This window comes from Lucilia sericata, unplaced genomic scaffold, assembly GCF_015586225.1.
Source record: "Lucilia sericata isolate MDLA Ls3-8-SP2 unplaced genomic scaffold, ASM1558622v1 Contig000458F_arrow, whole genome shotgun sequence".
Lineage (NCBI taxonomy): Eukaryota > Metazoa > Arthropoda > Insecta > Diptera > Calliphoridae > Lucilia > Lucilia sericata.
The window spans coordinates 287,158-304,810 of record NW_023994473.1 but is presented as its reverse complement, the minus strand read 5'-3'; positions in this window follow the sequence as shown (position 1 = coordinate 304,810).

Here is a 17,653-nt window from a genome sequence, read left to right as displayed (position 1 = left end):
TCTAAAGAGTTTAACGATCCATATGTAACTAAGAATTTGTATACTTGCTTAGTTAGACCAGTTCTTGAATACGCCTCGGTTGTATGGTCTCCTAATTATGGTTGCTATATTGATAGAATTGAATCTGTACAGAAGCAATTTCTTCTATTCGCTCTACGTGGATTAGGTTGGAATTCAATTGATTCGCTGCCACCGTATGAACATCGATTGAAACTTATTAATCTCCCTACACTTAGGAAAAGAAGATTAGTTCTTGACATATCGTTTATGGTTAAACTGATTAAGATATTAGCTTCAATGTTCCTAATCGGATCACAAGAAACTTTGTACCCATAAAATTATGTTTGTGCCGCTATAATTATGAGGAATTTAATCCCTTTTACCGTTTATGTTCACAACTAAATGATCATTACACCTATTTTTCACTTTCTGATCCTATTTATAAAATTAAAAATGTATTGCACCGCGAATCTTGAGGGTTGCCAACTGCCTACCGTATAGTTCATGTGTTCATGCTGATATCAAATACTGCATTCATCTCTTCGGTTACTCTGTTCCTGCCGATGATCTTTCCTTTTTTTTTCTTCCAATCGATGTCCTTATACCTACTCTGATGTTAAAATTTCTTATGCTACTGCTTCCTGACGATGTCCTTGCTAGTATCCATTTCCTGCTTTTTCGAGTTCCAGTTCTAGTCGATGTCATAGTACCTACTCTGACGCATCTGATTTTTAATACATTGTTCATGTGTTCCTCTTGATGTTTTTCTTTCGATAACTGATGATGCCTTTCCTGTTTTAAATTGCGTTCATATCTCAAGTTCCAATCGATGTTTTTATGCCTACTCCGATGTTAAAATTTATTACATACATTCCTTATGTTGCTGATTCCTGATGACGTCTTCTCTAATAACCATTTCCTGCATTCCTCCAGTTCCAGTTCCTATATACCTAGTCCGAAACTATTAATTATAAACAATATTCCCTATATTCATGTGTTCCTGCTGATTATATTCTTCATATTCTTCCATGTGTTATTGTTGCTCAATAAACCATTTCGTTCCTGTGATCCTGATCATCTTCGTCCATGTGTTCCTGTTGTTTAATTTAACCACTTCGTTTCTCTGATCCTGCTGATGTCATACTTGTCTACTCCTACTCTATCAACTATTGATTTTAAATCTTTATATCAACCATTGTATTACCTATAGTTTAATTTTTACTAATGTTTTATAATCTTGTTATGTTTCCTGCTGATTAATTTGATAATTGATAATTATACAATATTTTAATTATAATATTTTAATATTAATATATTATTATTTTTTATTATTATTATTATTATTATTATTATTATATTACTGTTATTATTATTATTGTATTACAATTTCCCAGCTGAAGTATATTTGATGCTGTAGCCGTGTAAATAAATAAATAAATAAAAATGTTTCCCTACATGTCCCCAGTTGGTATTACGTTGGAATCCACTGACGACGACCCTTTCAACCCTCCTGATTTTTATGTAAAATCCACTCCAGGCTCCCATAGGGTCTAGAGACTATGAACTGTGATATTTTAGTATTAGTTATTTTTATTTTTTGCTTTACACGCACAAGGTATCATTTTATATAATTATTTGTATATTTCATTTTCATTTAAAACGATAACGGTTATTAATGTCATTAAACTTTCATTCATTTGTGTATGTACATGTACAGCTCGTTTAATATTGTTATTAACATGTTTGTGATTAATATGTACCTGTTTTGTTAATTTTTTGAACAGATTGTTAACTAGTATTTAAGGGTTATTTTATATATTTTTTTATTTATTAACAGATTATACTCTTTTTGATATCGTAAATGTCTATCGCTAAATCAATGCTTATTCAGCGATAGACATAATGTGATAATTTTAATTAATATTTTAAATATAGCAAAGTTGCTTTATCATTCAATGTGTACTAGAACAAAACATATATAGTTCTAAGATTTATTTTGTTATAATGCCGATTTATATACATATATATTGTAATTTGATGAAAAGAAGCCTCGATAAAGATTTTACTTAATGAAATAAGAGCAAGAAGGGCAAATATCGATATAAAGAAAAGATCGATCATACTCACACATCAACACAATATTTGTCACCCTCCAGCTAATATGGCAGCGCTATGCCTGAATAGACGCGTGTGTTTTACACAGTGTTGCCATTTCGGTGCTTTTCGGGTATTTTTTGGTGTATTTTAGCTCTTTGTACCCGTACATTTTTAACAAATACCCGCTAAAATAAAACGGGTATTTATAGTGCTATTTAAAATTTCTCACAGTGCTTTTAGTGCTTTTTCATACAAATATGACATTTTTTAATTTCTTTTTCACATCAAATTTCTTAACGACTGTTTTTGATGTTTTTATGCAACTATGATATTATTTTCATTTCTTTTTGACATTGAGTTTCTTAACCACTTATTTCTTTGCATTTAGTACTTTTTATCCAACTATGTAGTTTTTTTATATACGTATTTTTTTTTTTGAAAATATTTGTGCGCAACGTTTCTGGAGTTTTCAATCAATTTAAAAACAACAGATTAAACAAGTTATAAGGAATTATAGTTCCCAGAAATATCAAAATATTTCAAAAAGAATGAATTTCGAAGTTTTTTATTGAAAATAAAGGTAAGTAACAATAAACTTCTTAAGATGTTTACATATTAATATTTTTAGATTATTTAGATGGATCGACAAAAGTATAGAAAAGTTTGGGAGACTTTCCAGCATTTAAGAAATGGCTAAAGCCTGCAAAAGACCAGTCGAAGGCATTATGTATTTGCTGCCATGGTGAAATAAATGCACGGCACAGCGATTTATTGCGACATAGTGAAACCAAAAAACATAAAAAGGCAATAAATCCAACCAGTAGCTTTTCGATACAGCCGGAGCTATCGTTTGAAGCAAGGGAGCCAAAAGAAAATCAAAAAGCCCAAGCACGCTTATGTTTGTATACATCAGTACACACATCATTTTCTTGTATTGATCATTTGTCTGATATTTGTACAGAAATATTTTCGGATAGCAAAGCTGCACAGAACAAAGACCTCTCAAATCATAACTAATGTTATAGCTCCATTTTTATAAAAAATTTTATCGATGATATAAAATGTGCTCCATTCAGTCTAATATTAGACGAAGGAACTGACATATCAGTTGAAAAATTACTTGGTGTCGTCATAAGGTATTTTAGCGTTAAAAAAACATGTTTATTACAACATTCCTTGGCTTAATAGATTTACAAGGAGGTACTGCTGATGATATCTTATATGGATTAGAACGCTTAATAAATATTCTGGAGCTTGATTTTAAAAATTTAGTAGCCATAGGAACAGACAACGCTGCGGTTATGACGGGAACATACAATGGCTTGCACCGAAAAATTGAACAAAAATACAACCTTTAAACTTTCATTTTGGTCCCATGCGTATGTCACTCCATACAATTGGCTGTATGTGGCAACCGAAAAAAGTTTTCCAAATAATTTGGAATTTCTTGTAAAAGAAACTCATAACTGGTTTGCTCATTCTCCAGTTAGACAAAAGTCATATGCTAAAATTTATAAGCTTTTAAACAATGAAGATATGAATCCTCAAAAAATTCCAATGGTGTCTAATACCAGGTGGTTGTCCGTAGAAAAGGCCGTAAAGGTAATACTGAAGATGTGGTTAGAGTTAAAAACTCATTTTAACTTATTAAAAGACAATTGTTTTGTTTCCAATTTGCTGAAAAATATGTACAATGACAGCAAACATTTTATTTATTTGGTTTACTTGGGTTCAATTTTGGATGAAATTCAAAAAGTGAATTTGGCATTTGAGTCAGTTAACGCCGACCACGTGAAAAACTTGCAAAGATTGTAATATAAGTGAAAATGACAAACACATCATAAAAAACAACCTAATTGAATTTATAAAAAATCTTGTAATTGACTTAAACCGAAAACTTCCAAAAAATTTTAAATTGTTGCAAAACTTATCATTATTTAGCGTGGAAAATATTTTAAAAAATAATAATAATGAAATTATACATTTTATTAACGAATTTATTAAAGATCCTAATGTAATAAATACAATTGAAATAAGCCTTAATAATCTTACACTACATAAATGGAAAAATACACAAAGAACTGACGAGTTTTGGATTGAAGTCCACAATTTTAAAGATTCTTTGGGAGAAACCAATCTCACTAATTTTGTCTTAAAATTACTTTCGTTGCCTTATTGTAATGCTGAGGTAGAAAGAACTTTTAGTTTGATGAATTTGTTTAAAACTAAAATAAGAAACCGATTGTCCTTAAATTCAGCAAATGCTCTGTTACACATTAAATATGGTTTAAAATTTGAAAATGCACGTTGTAGCAATTTTCAACTACCACCACATGTTTATAATAAAATTGATAGTAATGATACTTACAAAAAGTCAAAATATTTTATTAAAACTGTTTTGTGGCCTAATGATTGCACAGAAGAGGATATTGATTTATTTGAAAATTAATGTACTTACATATTGTTAACGATCTCAAAAAAAGTATTTGTTATTTATGTTTAAATGAATTGCTATATTTAAATGAAATGATTTATGTTTATGTCTTTGTTCAAACTAACAATAAATTTTTCAAAAAAACCAAATTTTGTATTTTTACATCCTGCTCCTTTACACCTATTATTTAAAATTATGATTGGTGCTTTTTGCTCTATTTTATTCGAAATTTTACCCTATTTTACCCGTTTTTGAACCGTTCACGGTGCCTTTGGCCTTGGACGAGTTGGCAACACTGGTTTTACAGCAGTCAAGAAATTATTAAGAATACAGAAAATTTTTAACAATCTTTACCAGAGATACAAGCCGAGACGGCTCAAATCGGCGGCGGCTGGCCGCCGGTAATATTTTGCAAGCCGCGCCGCCGCCGACTTCTTTCGGCTCAAAAGCTAAGCCGGCTTAAACGTAGCCGCTGATAAAGATTAGAATCGCACATGTATTTCAGAACATAATTTCACCAATTTGAACGGAGTTGCCACTATTTTAAATTCTTATGGCAAATTGAAAAGAGTTGCCACACAATATTGTGCTAATATTAAAATAGTGAAAACTACTATAAATGTCCATTTTCTGCAGAATAAAACTTATATAGAGACAGGTTTCTATGTAACAGACTATTATACAAAGATTTTTCAATATAATAAACCTTATAAGGTCAATTTCTAAAGAAAAAGTTACATTGAGCCGACAATTTAGCCGCCGCCGATATTTTCTGTAATAAGCCGCCGCCGCCGCCGATCATTTCGCATCGGCTTGTATCTCTGATCTTTACTGCAGTTTTATTATTTTATTTTGAAACAGACAATAAGCAATTTAAAATATATATAAATTTATTTCAATATTTTGTTTAATATTGTGGCAACTGAATTTGACTTGCGTTGTTGTTGTCTGCTAAAAAGTAAATTTTTTTATTAAGTCTTCTTTCTTTTCGATGACATTTTTCGTGTCTTACATACAATGAGAACAATATGATTCTTAGAGCTATATTTGTCTTACTCTAATAACAATAATAGGATATTACACAACAATGCATATAAATGAAATAGAATATGTATTTTCTACAAAATGTATATAAAATACAAGACTTGCTTTCGGTCTTTACATTAGCTAACAGAGCGAATGTCTGTAAATAACAAACTTAAGACTAAATAACACTTAAAAACATAAATATCAAAGATTCTTTTAATAACATTGACAAACTGAATGTAAATGGTATATAACAAACGACCGCATATAAATGCAGAATTTGTGGATCAAAACAAAACATAAATAAGATGTAAACATGTAAATAAGTTTATAAATTATAAATAAGAAAGCATATAAATGCAAAAATTTCCAATGAGAATGGAGCATATTAAGATAAAAGGTAACCATCCTAAATATCACAGATTAAATATTAAAATACTAGCTATAAGTAATATTAGTCTATAATAATAACAATTACAAATAATAAAATCTTGTAATAATGTTCACAAATACCCTCATTTTCAGCCTCTGTGTACACCAGGTGCTGATTTCAAGTAGAATGACGGCAAAGTATAAGGATCCGGATCATCATCAATGTTCTCGTGGAGAATTCCTATCGGAGACAGATATGAAAAAGAAGTCCAGGTTGTTAGATTCTCTTGTTCAAAGATTTGTCCAATAAGTTGTTGTGTCTTGGCGTATCGGCAGAAAGGTAGTATATCTGCATTTTTATATATGTAATTATTTGAGAAGCGTTTTGTTTCATTCTGGTAATTTTTCCCAATACATTTCCTTAATATTCCACGTTCAAAGGTTTCAATCTCCTTGGCCACTGTAGGCGACATAGTGAACCAAATGGGAAAACCGTAAATGAGGACCGATCTGATTGCAACTTTATAAATTAGAAGTTTTGTCTTTATTGGTATTTGGCGTGTAAAAGGCTTGAAAACATTCTTGATATTTTTCTTGCCTTTTCCAGGCGATTTCTCGCGTTATTATTGAATTTTAACAGTTTGTCAAATTTTATTCCCAGGTACTTTATAGAGTTTTTAATCTGAATTTCCACACCATTTAAAGAAAGTCTTAGTGATTTGCTTTCCGGGACCACAAACTTTGCACATTTACCGGATGCATTTCTGATGCAAATGGCTTCCGACTTCGCAGCGTTAATCCTTATTCCCCATTCATTATAAAAATTGTCTATTAAACCAAGATGTATAGCAACACTGTTCAGAGCTTCTGATGGTGAGATGTCATGTGAATAAATGAGGCAATCATCGGCATAGAGAATAGCCTTAGAGTTGTACTGATGTGGGAAATCATGTAGGAATATATTAAAAAGGAAATGGTGCTAATATGCTGCCCTGAGGAACTCCAATGTTGACAGTGCTGATTTCCGATATGGTGCTGTTGATTTGAACGCAGAATTTTCTTTTAGTGAAATAACTATTCAATATTTTCAGAAGATAAGGATCAATGCCAAGATTTATAAGTTTGTATATTAAACTTTTATGACAGACGGAGTCAAAAGCCTTTTCGATATCCAATGAGATAGCTAAAGAACATTTTTTCTCCCTTAGGTTGTGGACCACGTCATTATGAAACTTTAGCAAAGCATGTTGAGTTGAATGTTATCTTCTGAACCCAAATTGGAAATCTGGAATAGGTTCAATGATGAATTCCTTTTCCAGTTTTTCCTTCAGTATACGCTCGAATAATTTACCAATATTGGACTATAGGGATATCGGTCGAAATTCCTCTGGCTTCTTACCATCTCATATCTTTTTGATATGCAGAATTTTTGCCATCTTCCAAGCAGATGGAAAATATCCATTGTTAATACAATTATTAAAGATTATCGTGAGAAGTTTTAGCGTTGCGTCCGGGAACTTTTTAATTAGAAAATTTGAAATGTTGTCAAGCCCATATGACTTCTTGCAATTAATACTATTAATATGGGATCTTATGGTATCAACATTTATAAAATGAAAAGTATCAGAATTTTCATCTGCTTTAAAATTTGTGTCAAAGGAATAAATATTACTAGGAAGATCATTGACGGATATTCCATTTTTCCATTATTATTAATAGTTTGATGACAAAAAGGCGATTTAGACATTTCTGTAATTTGATATATATCTTTAAATGCAGTTGGACCTGGTTGGATTTTTGATAACCTATTGCTAAATCTTTTTGTTTCTTCCATATTAACCAGTTCATTAATGATTGTTTTGAACAGCTGAATTTGATTTGACAATATTCTATACTCACGATTAGGTTTGTCGCCATTTTGATGGAAGATTTTTTTTTTAACTCCTCCTGCCATGTGTACTTTATTTTGAAAATTTTTTTAATGTTTTCTGGATACGGCCTCTTGCGATCAGTGATTTCCAATTTTTCCGAGTGTGTATTATATACTGTAGTAACTTTTGAGTTGAATGCGTTAATTAATGAATCCAAATTTTCATTATTTAAGTTGCAGGTGGTAGGTGGAAGAATATCACAGGATGCTGCTTCAAGATCTCTACGAAATAAGTCCCAATTGGTGTTTTTGTAAGATGTTATTACTGACGGATTCCTAAGATGAAGATTTCCTGATCCAAATTTCAGTATTAAAATCGGTGGAAAATGATCTGAAAATGTTGGTAGACTCCTGATCTTGTAATTAGGATGTAAACTGTCTATTATGTTCGTGCTTAATAAAAAGTGATCGAGGTAAGACAAACCATTGGGGTATGAAGGGGATACATCGCAAACTCGTTTCACGTCTAAGTTATTACTTTGCAACCAATTACGGATTGTTCATCCATTACCATTATCTGAACTGTCTCCCCAACTAGTGCTTTTAGCGTTAAGATCGCCGCCAATTACAAACCCATCAAAATTTCTGGAAACTTCAAGGATATCGTTTAGGCTGTTGTGTAGTTTTTGAGCCGCCTGAATGAAAGGTACGTATACTGAACCAATTAGAAACTTTTTGGTGGAATTATTAACAATGAGTTCTATTTGAATAAAAACATTATTGAGCGATGTTCCAGCAATATTAATTCTGTGGTTTTAATTGTTTTTTTAGTACTATTGCCACTCCTATAGGTGAGTAGTCATATATAACGTTATAGCCAGGAATAGTAATTTTCTTATTCCTGTGTAGGTGACATTCTTGTAAAAGGGCAATATCAATATGATTTTGATAAAGCAGAGTAGAAAGTTCAGCTTGTCGACTGGTGTTTACAAGAGAACGAACATTAAAAGATACAAAATTTATGAATCTATGACCCATATTCAGATTTAGTTTTGTTAAGGAGGCGCAAAAATTCTGTTTTGGCTTCATTTTTTATCATTGTTTTGTATTCTTTTAAGAAAATGTTGATTTGGTCTTCTAGCGACAATTCTGTTGATTCTAGAAACAAGCTGGCAAGTTTCAAGTGTTTGCATGAAATAAACTTGCAAAATATTTTCCTGGGATGTGTTGCGAATTGCTTACGATTTTGTTTACATTGTTTTTGGCTATAGTTTTCTCCTCATGAGATTTTGTAATTCGCTCCTTTCGACTGTCAATAAACTTTTTGTAGGCAGTACACCCTCTCCAATTTGCAGGATGGGCGCTTTCCCCACAATTCACACAATATGGATCTGAGTTTTCAGACTTTGATCTTTGACATTCGCCTGGAATGTGTTTTTTATCACATTTTACGCACTTGTACTCAGAATTACAATTCTTTGATATATGCCCCCATCGCTGACACCTGTGGCATTGTAATTCTTTTTCTTTACTTTTCGTCTTTCCCAAGTGATAGACTGACTAAGCAGATATTTAATATGTGAAATGTCGCACAGTGGGGCAGAATGGAAATTTTTTGGAAATAAATCTGGCATTTCTAAACGGCTGATCCGATCGGGATAAAATTTGGCGTGAGCGTAGCCAAGGAGTATTCGAGTTTAAGTTTTGAAGATAAACCCTGCAGATGCCCCAGGGACGGCGCTGTGGCGGCTCAAAATAGGGTACCTACGACATGTAAAATTTTTAAACTCGTGCCATTTTTTTGTTTTTCACCCAAATACAAAGATTTTTATATTTTGTGAAAGCGCTCGACGAGATCTTGAAAAAACATGCTTGGACATACTACTTATCTCTTATAATATCCGAGTTATAGGAATTTAAAAATTTAGTGATACAAAATTTACCATACCTTGGTCCGCCTTTTTTTGAATACCGGGCGTAATTTTGGACCAAATGGACTCAATTTTTTCTTGTTAGTTAGACAACAAAATTTCCATTAATATACGAAAAATTTCAGATCAATATCATTTACAGATCCAAAAATATACGTTTTTAAATTTAAAAATTCAAAAAATTTTAGATTTTTGCCGTTTTTTGCCAAAAATGTGTCTTAACTCTTTTATTAATAAAATAAAATTTACTTTAAGAACATATAATTTTATAGTTTTCTAAAAGGTATCTTTACGCAGAACGCTTTGGCGTAAAAAACTTGTCCTATTTTTTGAAAATGTTGCCACTGCGTCCTTCCGAATATGACCTATTTTTTATCAAAACTTCAACTTTGGGCGACATGTTCTAAAATCCCAAAGCTGGGATCAGAAAACTGAAAGCAGTTTTGGAAACCTCAATATGTTTTCTATTTACTCCAAAAGTATTTTCCCAGCCCTGAAAGAAATGTGGAGCCTATGGGCAAAAAAGTAAAAAATCCCATTTTTGGGATTTTCATTCCTATTTTTGGGAATTGCGGGATGCCCTTTGACCTTTTAAATTTTTTTTTGCATTTTCTTATTTGAAATGACAAATTTAACAAGCGTTGAAAATTTCATTGAGTTTTGTTCATATATAAAGATTTTGTCATATATTACATATTTGTTTAATTTCTAAAACTATGATTTATATCAAAATTTTAATAGGGTCGCAGATAGCTACAACAATTTAGTCCATATTTATCCCTTAATATCATTTTTTAGTTAGATATATCTCAATTACATTCAAAACTATGTTCATTTAAACCTGTGTCCTTTAATTTCATCTTTTTCATATTTTAGTATTAAGTATGACAGAACATATTTAAATCTTATATTTACCTATTTTCTATTTAAAAAAATTTAAATAGAAAAAATTTAAAAAAATTTATAATTATTTATACCCTACACCACTTTAGTGGGGAGGGTATATTGGATTTGTGCTGATGTTTGTAACGCACAATAATATTGGTCCTATACCCACCTTAAAGTATACCAATCGGCTTAGAATCATTTTCTGAGTCGATTTAGCTATGTCCGTCCGTCCGTCCGTCTGTCCGTCCATGTAAACCTTGTAATCAAACTACAGGTCGCAATTTTGAAGATAATTCAATGAAATTTGGCACATGATCTTCTATTGTCCCAGGGACGAGGCCTATTGAAAATGGTTAATATCGGTCCATTATTTCACCTAGCCCCCATACAACTGAACCCCCGAATAGGGCTTGTAAACCTTGTAATCAAACTACAGGTCGCAATTTTGATGATAATTCATTGAAATTTGGCATATGATCTTCTATTGTCTTAGGGACGAAGCCTATTGAAAATGGTTAACATCGGTCCATTATTTCACTTAGATCCCATACAACTGAACCCGACAAATAGGGATTTTAAGTTTATAATTATGTTTATTATACTCGCATCTCGACAAAAAGCTGCAAAACCAAGTTCTGTACTAGCCTTGATAACTCTCATGAATTTTTTTAATTATAGGGTCTCATTTGACCATAGCCCCTATACAAATCCCCCTTCAAAATTTGACTTAAATGTCCACAATTTTATTCAACAATAAATGGCTTAAGTATAATTCAAGGCAAGGTGCAATTCAACCTTAGTGCTTTATTATGAAAACTAAATCACATTTTATTTTTGTAACAGGTGTAGGGTATTATATGGTCGGCCTCGCCCGACTATAATTTCTTACTTGTTTTTACCTAAATTTTTTCGACAGATCATTTCGTTCTGTTTTGTTTATGATCATGTAGGTAAAAATATACAGGTAATGATAATTTCGATTCATTCACTAATAAGAAATATCAATGACTGAATTACTGGTTATAGTAATATAGTCCTAAATGTTAATAGGTTGACAATTCATAATTTTTTACTTTGGAATACCTGTATCGGAAATGACAAGAATTGGTATATAAGTAAACTTCTTAGATTTTAAGTACCATATTTAATAAATCTACAATGAAGATTACATTAAAGTAAAAAAAGTTGTGTTCCGTTTTATGGAGTGTATCTTCAAAAGGGCCAGAAAGAATTGAAGACATTTCAAATTATATAAAAACTACATATAGTAGAAAAGTAGACAAAACAGGCATATCAAAAATTTAAAACTTTTTGATATAAAAAGTAAGTCTGTGGATGGAAATCAAAAGAAATTTCGATTAAAATTTTGTAGTTGGATGGAAACTATTACGGAAATCTCAACTAACAACACATCAACAGGAGCGCCTTGCAAGTCATACGAAGACTTATGTTCAAGGTCAAAAAAAGAGGGTCACACAAAAACTTTTTTCAATCTCAAATGAGGAAATTGCTGATACATTTAACGAAATGCTGAAAAAGGAAAACCAACCTATGGATGTCGTACATATTGCAAATATTCTTCCTAATGCATCACCAAAACGACTTAAGCGAATTGTGGAAAGTATACCAACTCCAACATCACAATCAAATTTTACTGAAGAGGAAGCAATAGCGCTTATGTTGGAACTGGTTCTCAGTCGAAATAAGTACCAAATATTAAGGAAAGCTCTGCATGAAAAAGGACACAATATATTACCATCATACAAGGCGATCCAGGAAAAAAACAAACTATCCTACCATCACCTATTGCTGTTAATGATGTGGAAGCTTGTATTGATATATCATATTTGCTCGAAAACACAGCATCAAGAATTGTGTCAGACTTTTCAGAAGACCAACTAAGGAAAATTCATAACTGTGATGTTGTCTTAATGTGTAAGTGGGGATGTGACGGTTTATCAGCACTTCCAGAATACAAACAAGCTTGTGGAAGTCGGACATTAGCAGACTACAAAAGTGTATTTATGTCATCATTAGTGCCATTACGAATTCGTTCATATTCCCTTAATCCATCATCGTCAAGCATCGGAAATTCATTTGAAGATATATGGATCAATACAACTCCGGGTTCAAAAAATTTTTGTAGACCCATTGGATTTGAATATATAAAGGAGTCAAAGAAAACAACAAAAGATTTAGTGGAATATTTAAAAGATGAAATAAATGCACTGGAGCCCATTTGCATAAAAATAAAGGAATTCTCTATTAACGTATCATATCAGCTAAGCTTAACAATGATTGATGGAAAGGTCAGCAATGCCATAACAGAAACTTCTTCCTTCTGGAGATGCTCAATATGTAATGAGAAAAAGTCGCAATTCTTAAATATAAAAAAAAGCAGAAGTATTAATGAAGAAGTCCTGTCTTTCGGAATTTCACCACTTCATGCCAGAATACGATTTTTGGATTACTTTTTACACATAGCATACGACCTCAAATATAGAAGTGTGCCAGAGAATCTTATTAAATCAACAAAAAATAATGAAGAATTGAAAGAACTGAGAGCTGCGGAAAAAAGCAGAATCCAAGAAGAATTTAAAGTTCAGATGGGATTAAACATCGACAAACCACTTCCAAGTTGCGGTAGTACAAATGACAGTAATACGGCGAGAAGGTTTTTTCGTGATTTTGAAATTACTTCAAAAATAACTGGAATCGACAAGGAGTTGCTTCGAAGAGTTAACACTATTTTAATGGCCACTTGGAGAGTTAACAGAAGAAGCTCAGGAAGCGAGGAATCGAGATTTTAAGCATGTTCAACTATTCAGCTCAAGAAAATGCTCCAGGCAATCACAGAATGAAGATATTTTTAATAGTTTACTTCTATCTTCTGATCCTGTTCTTTCAACTATGCGTAAAAGATGGATTTGTTATGAAACTCTATCATCTCAAAACAAGGAAGATTTAAAGGACTTATATTACCTTCTGGATATGTATACCGATATGACAGATTATTTTATAGAAAATAAGTAGTGTTAGGAATTAACTGTATAAGTAGGTTGTAAGAATTAATTGTATTATGTTTAAGATAAACAGTTCAAATAAAAATAGCTATTATACTAACTGATGATTTTGTATTTAATTGTGTTTTATGTTTCGGTGGGAGGGAAAGGTGGTTTGTGTGGGGTGATTTAGGTGCTGTTGTGCGTGGCTCATAATAAAATTATAATTTTTTTATTGTATATACAATGTTATAGTTTTTAATAAAATAATTAACTAAATAATTTTTAAAAATTGTCCAAATATTTTATTCAACACCAAATATATGTTCTGTCATACTTAATACTAAAATATGAAAAGAATTAAAGGACACAGGTTTAAATGAACATATTTTTGAATGTAATTGAGATATTGGCTTGAAATTTTGTAAAGGGTCGAGAATTTCCATATCTAACTAAAAAATGATATTAAAGGATAAATATGGACTAAATTGTTGTAGCTATCTGCGACCCTATTAAAATTTTGATATAAATCATAGTTTTAGAAATTAAACAAATATGTAATATATGACAAAATCTTTATTTATGAACAAAACTCAATGAAATTTTCAACGCTTGTTAAATTTGTCATTTCAAATAAGAAAATGCAAAAAAAAATTGAAAAGGTCAAAGGGCATCCCGCAATTCCCAAAAATAGGAATGAAAATCCCAAAAATGGGATTTTTTACTTTTTTGCCCATAGGGTCCACATTTCTTTCAGGGCTGGGAAAATACTTTTGAAGTAAATAGAAAACATATTGAGGTTTCCAAAACTGCTTTCAGTTTTCTGATCCCAGCTTTGGGATTTTAGAACATGTCGCCCAAAGTTGAAGTTTTGATAAAAAATAGGTCATATTCGGAAGGACGCAGTGGCAACATTTTCAAAAAATAGGACAAGTTTTTTACGCCAAAGCGTTCTGCGTAAAGATACCTTTTAGAAAACTATAAAATTGTTATATGTTCTTAAAGAAAATTTTATTTTATTAATAAAAGAGTTAAGACACATTTTTGGCAAAAAACGGCAAAAATCTAAAATTTTTTGAATTTTTAAATTAAAAAACGTATATTTTTGGATCTGTAAATGATATTGATCTGTATATTTGTATATTATTGGAAATTTTGTTGTCTAACTAACAAGAAAAAAATGAGTCCATTTGGTCCAAAATTACGCCCGGTATTCAAAAAATGACGGACCAAGGTATGGTAAATTTTGTATCACTAAATTTTTAAATGCCTATAACTCGGATATTATAAGAGATAAGTAGTATGTCCAAGCATGTTTTTTGAAGATCTCGTCGAGCGCTTTCACAAAATATAAAAATCTTTGTATTTGGGTGAAAACCAAAAAAATGGCACGAGTTTAAAAATTTTACATGTCGTAGGTACCCTACTTTGAGCCGCCACAGCGCCGTCCCTGGGGCATCTGCAGGGTTCATCTTCAAAACATAAACTCGAATACTCCTTGGCTACGCTCACGCCAAATTTTATCCCGATCGGATCAGCCGTTTAGAAATGCCAGATTTATTTCCAAAAAATTTCCATTCTGCCCCACTGTGATGTCGCTAAGTGTTTTTCCAGGTTTTAACGTGATCAGAAACAACCCCGTGTTGTAGGCATTTTTGATCGAATGTGGAGTTGTAAAATGACTAACCTTTGCAACAACATCTGGAGCAATTTTATCCAGAGCATTTTTAATTTCATCATTTTCGGTATCGAAATGTAAACCTCTTAGTACAAATGACATTTGCTTCAACTCTTTTGGTGTGTAAGAGTACGACTGAATATTCTTCTCACGTAAAATAGCCATCATTTCTGTGTGTACCAATACATCTGATAAATAAAGCTTGTTTTTATGTTTATTGACGTTTCTTATTTTAAAATTAATTTTTGGTGTCTTCGCTTCCAATTGCTCAACTAGGCGCTTTACATTGTATAAGAATATTTGTGTACAATATGGCGTTCTCTTTGTTGTAGCCGTGTCAGCCTTTTCATTTCTTCCCCGCTTGGGACGTTCTTCATTGTTCTCAATTTCTAATCCAGCTAATAAAGCATATCTGTTTTCACCCAGATGGGAGACATCAATATTGGTAGATCTTCTACGTTTAGAACTCAAATTTGCCTGTGATCAAATGTTGTTTGTTGTTGACCATTGACATTACTGTCGCCATCCGTACCGTCCTCTTCCATGTTCCACAGAATTCAGGTTCCACTATCGCAAATATTGCAAAGAGTGTGCCCGAAATATCAGGGAAAATCGTTAAAATTAAATTAATTGAAAAATACACAAAAAAATAAAATTTGCGCTAAAGAAAAACCTCCTCTGTCGTTGACAGTGATGCCGTTTCGCTGTGAAACAAGTATATTGAGCCACCATCAGTGGTGATAGAGGGTATATAAGTTTATCATTCCCTGCGTAACACCAAGAAATATTCATCTGAGACCCAACAAAGTATATATATTCTGGGTCCTTATGAAATTCTGAGTCGATTTAGCTATGTCCGTCCGTCCGCCTGTCTGTCTGTCTGTAAAACACGCTCACGTTAAAACGGAGCAATATAGTTTAACCAAATTCACCCAAAATATTCATTATTATCCGGTACAGTTTGGTATAGAAAATGAGCAAAATCGGTTCACACCGGAAAAAGTTATGAATCAAAATTTAAAACAACTCCGAAAAGAATAAGCATTTTTTACACATTCTGATGTAATTTTCTCGAAAACTATGCAAGATACTACCATGAAAGTCATTATACATTCGTTTCTACACAACATCTTGATTCCTGCTGAAAATTGAAAGAATCGGTCCATAATTTCATATACCTCCCATACAAAAGTACATATTCCCGGAAAATGAGTTTTTTGTTAATAACTTCCGTCTGAATGTTGATATCTTCACAAAATTTTACAAGTTAAAATCTTATATCAATAGAATTCATTGAGAGAAAAAATTTTCTGGATTGGTCCATAGTTGGACATAGCTCCCATACAAGGTCCCCTCTCGAAAATCACTTAAACGCACATAACTCATTACTAAATTAAGATATCCATATAAAATGTGGAATAAGTATTGCCCATATGCACAGAAATATTACTGTGAAATTTTTTTCCGATCGGTCCATAATTGGTCATAGCACCCATACAAGGTCCCCTTCCGAAAATCACTTAAACACACATAACTCATTAATAAATTAAGATATCCATATAAAATTTGGTACAAGTATTGCCCACATATACAGAAATATTAATTTGAAATTTTTTTCCGATCGGTCCATAATTGGTCATAGCTCCCATACAAGGACCCTTCCCGAAAATCACTTAAACGCGCATAACTCATCACTAAATTAAGATATCCATATAAAACTTGGAATAACTATTGCTCATATGCATAGAAATATTACTATGAGATTTTTTTTCCGAACGGTCCATAATTGGTCATAGCTCCCATACAAGGACCCTTCCTAAAAATCACTTAAACGCATATAACTCATTACTAAATTAAGATATCCATATAAAATTTGGTACTAGTATTGCTCACATATACAGAAATATTACTTTGAAATTTTTTTCCGATCGGTCCATAATTGGTCATAGCTCCCATACAAGGTCCCCTTCCGAAAATCACTTAAACGCACATAACCCATTAATAAATTAGGATATCCATATAAAATTTGGAAATATTACTTTGAAATTTTTTTCCGATCGGTCCATAATTGGTCATAGCTCCCATACAAGGTCCCCTCCCGAAAATCACTTAAACTTACTAAATTAAGATATCCATATAAAATTTGTTGCAAGTATTTTGCTCACATATACAGAAATATTACTATCGAAGTTTTTTTCGGATCGGTCCATAATCGGTCATACCTCCCATACAAGGTCCTCTCCCGAAAATCACTAAAACGCACATAACTAATTGCTAAATTAAAATATCCATATAAAGTTTGAAACAGGTATTACTCATATACACAGAAATATTACTGTGAAATTCTTTTCCTAT